Source organism: Crocuta crocuta, unplaced genomic scaffold, assembly GCF_008692635.1.
Source record: "Crocuta crocuta isolate KB4526 unplaced genomic scaffold, BGI_CrCroc_1.0 scaffold110, whole genome shotgun sequence".
Taxonomy (NCBI): Eukaryota; Metazoa; Chordata; class Mammalia; order Carnivora; family Hyaenidae; genus Crocuta; species Crocuta crocuta.
Window position 1 is genome coordinate 2,929,005 of NW_027527386.1, and position 3,463 is coordinate 2,932,467.

General features: G+C 60.5%; 1 long non-coding RNA gene across 1 annotated transcript in view; it reads right to left on the minus strand.

The window, feature by feature from the left end:
* Positions 1-119: 119 nt before the first annotated feature.
* Positions 120-3,463, minus strand: part of LOC144221600 (uncharacterized) — a 3,571-nt gene continuing 227 nt past the window's right edge. The window contains exons 2-3 of the long non-coding RNA XR_013332115.1: positions 880-1,041; positions 120-215 (exon numbers count right to left, since the gene is read on the minus strand). This is a non-coding gene — a long non-coding RNA (uncharacterized LOC144221600). The remainder of the gene's footprint in view (positions 216-879; positions 1,042-3,463) is intronic.

The following is a 3,463-nucleotide window of genomic DNA, read 5'->3' on the forward strand; positions in this document are numbered from 1 at the left end:
CCATGGCAGGCCCTGAGCGCCCACCCTGAGCGCGAGCTCGGCGCTGTGTGACCAGGCACAGGTCCCTAGGCGTCTCTGGGCCTGGCTGCCTCCACTCCGCCCTGCTCCGCAGCCAGCCCCACTGGCCACCGGCATTTATTGGACGCCCCACCCTGGGCTGGGGGCCCAGGGACCCAGGACAGGGCTCCTCTTGACCCTGGTGGAGCCCACAGCGTCTAGGAAGACAGATAACAAACCACCAAATAAGAAAATAAGATAATTTCAGAGACCAGCCAAATGCTACAAAGAAAAATCCAACAGGGGCTGGAGACGGAGAATGACAGGGGGCCTCTCTCCGTGGAGGTGACATCTGAGCTGAGACTTGGATGACAGGAGCCTGCGGGGGTGGGGGGTGGGGGCTGAAGGCTGAGGGAAGGAGAGGCTAAAGCCCAGAGGCAGGACTGTTACTCTGTTGCTTGCCTGGAGGCTCCAGCACAAAGTAAAGGGAATAATCCAGCGCCCCCCCCCCCATAAGGGCACCAGGAGGTCGCATCATCAAGGGCTAGCTCCCCCTCTTTTCAAGATGAGCAAACTGAGGCCGCGTATGAAGGTCTCCCAGCAAACCGGAAGCTGGAAGAGTAAGCTTCCCATTGGGCCACATGGTCTGTTCGATGCCTGCCGGGAACTGGGCAAATCTGGGGTCCAGCAGGAGCGCCCCAAGAGTAGGGCTGGAGGCGGGGTTCATGGAGATGCCAGGAGCTGGGGTCGGGGGTGTAGAGGGTGAGGCCCAGCCTTGGGCTGGAGGGGACGCGGGTGCGTGTGGTCTGGGACCAGGGGAGCCCCAGAGAGAGGTTGCCTTGTGGGCCAGCGCCCGCCTGCTTCCCCCCTGCACACACTCACAGTAACAGCAGGCGGAGGCAGCCTCCCCGTTTGATCCTATGACAACACAAGGGAGTTTCCATTGTTCCTCTCAGTTCACACAGTCACAGTAGCAGAGCAGCACAAGGCCGGATTTGAACCCAGGCCTCCAAGGGAGGTGTGATCTCAGGCGGACATGGACCCCTGCAGGGTAGGGTAGCAGTGGGGAGGAGGTCAGGGACCCTGGATCCCTGCCCCAAACACTGGGTGACCTCGGAGAGGCTCTGCCCCTCCCTAGACTTGCCTCTTTATCCTCCCAGCAGATATAAGAGGCAGCCACTGGGTTGGGCCTGGGCCGACCACAAAATAACCAGTGTCTAAAGAGGAATGAGACTTTACCGAAGGAAATAAAACGAGAGCGGCTGACCAAGAAGGGAGGTTGAGGGATGTCGTGGCCGGGCTGGCCAGACCAGGCCTCGCCAGCATGTGATGCTCCATCCAAGACTGAAAGGGAGGGAAGATTCAGCCATGGTCCAGGCAAAGGACACAGTGCATGCAAAGGTCCTGGGGCGGGACCTTACGTGGTGTGTCAGAAGAACAAGCACGAGGCCTGAGAAGCTGGAGGGGAGTGAGTGAGGGGGAGAGAGGGAGGAGGTGAGGGCAGGACAAGGGTCGGCCCGTGTAGACAGAGGTGGGAATTTGGATTTTATTCTGAGGGTGATGGGGGAGGGCGGAGCTCTGGAAGATCTTTTTTTTTTTTTTAATATTTATTTATTATTGAGAGAGAGACAGAGCATGAGCTGGGGAGGGGGAGAAAGGCGGAGACAGAGAATCCGAAACAGGCTCCAGGCTCTGAGCTGTCAGCACAAAGCCCAATGTGGGGCTCGAACCCACAAACCGCAAGATCATGACTTGGGCGGAAGTCGGACACTCAACCGACTGAGCCACCCAGGCGCCCCTGGAAGATCTTAAGCACAGGGAAGGATGGAGTCTGATCACATTTTTAAAAGGCAAATCTCTGTGCCTAAGACTGGGCTCCAAATGGGGACCCGGAGATCAAGAGTGGAAGGCTCTACTGCTGAGCCATTTTAACAAGTAATCAAAAATGTAGGGGGAAGGGAGAGTGTGTGTAACTTATTAGAAGATTCGGTCACCAACCGGGTCCCTGACACCCACTGGTCAGAACCTATTGACTTTTTAGACCCTTGTGAAAGTAGGCAGACGGCCACCTTCCCCCACTTCACAGCCTGGGCAAGGTCAGGGTCCCCCCAGCGAGGTGAGGAGTCAGAGCTCGTGACTCCTCAGTCCCAGGGAGGACTTAAGGTTGCCCCAGTTTTCCTCTGCCTCTACTTTGGGTTAGGGAGGTACAAATGCACTGCTGAATGAAGCAACTCCTTTGCAACCCGCAGAACCCCAGCTTAAACACCCCCATCTGGCATCCAGGAAGCCCTCCAGGCGTCCCAAGCAGGGAGGGCACTCCTGGCTCTGGCTCTGCCCCCACCCACAGCCCTGCTTCCGGCTCCATCGCCGCCCTGGCTACAGGGGGCTGAGGGCCCTCTGCTTGGTCGGCCTCCCACCGCACCCCCCTCCGTTTCCCGATTTGGGGAACCCGTCCTTGAGTCCCAGCACGGTCAAGCCTGGCTGCTCACACACGGGGCAGCAGACAGCACTGGTTTCACGAACAAGTCTTGTCCAACTATCTCACTAAACACTGGTGAGCAAACCGGGGCTCAGAGAGGCGCGCCCCGTCTTAAGGTCACGGTGGGGGGCGCCCCATGTTCCCAGGTGGAAGCTATCGTGTGTGACTCTTCGGAGGGGGGCTCGCCGCCAACCCTGGCAGAACAGAGGCTCCGAGGTCACCTGAGAAGCCCTGGCCCTCGGGAGGGGACAGGCCTGGCTGGTGGCCCGGGAGCTCGGCTGGGGGCGGGGGCGGTAGGCAGAGGTTGGCGAAGTCGGAAGCCAAAGGCTCGGCCTCCCCGAGGGAGCCGCTTTCCCGGCCCGGGTCGGATCAATGGGCTGTAATTATACCGCGCCGGGCCCGGAGCCGGCGGGGAGGGAGCGGGAGCTGGCAGCGGAGAGGCGGCGGGCGGGGGAGCGCGGCCCGGGAGACGGACCCACGTTACTTTGATTGACAGCCCGGGCGGGCGCCGCGCGGGAGCTTCTGGGGATCGTAGTCTTTCCGAGAACTCTGCCCCTGCCTCCTCTCCCGTGGGCGCTCTGGGAAACTGAGGCACGGGAGCCAGCACGTCCCCTCCCCTCCGCCTACACGTGGGCTTATCCTTCCCCCCTGTGACCTGGGGACAAAAACTGAGCCGTGCTAGGGGCCTCCAGTCACGGGTGAGAGTCTCAGCCCTTCCCGGGGACTGGAGGTGGGAGATGTCCAGCTTGAAGTCTACCTCGGTTTACCTATCTGTGAAATAGGGCGAAAGGCGCCTAGTCGGCCCCGTCATCTGGCCGGGCTTTTCCAAGATTGCTTGTAGGACGAGGGGCTCCTGCTTTTAAGGAGAGACTCGCCAGGCCCAGGGGGTGGCCGGCTTCTCCGGGTATTCGGATTCTAATCGGACCGGATCCCCCCCCAACCCCCACTCCCGATGAGCCCTGGTGTGCAGGAGGCTCTCAGGGACTC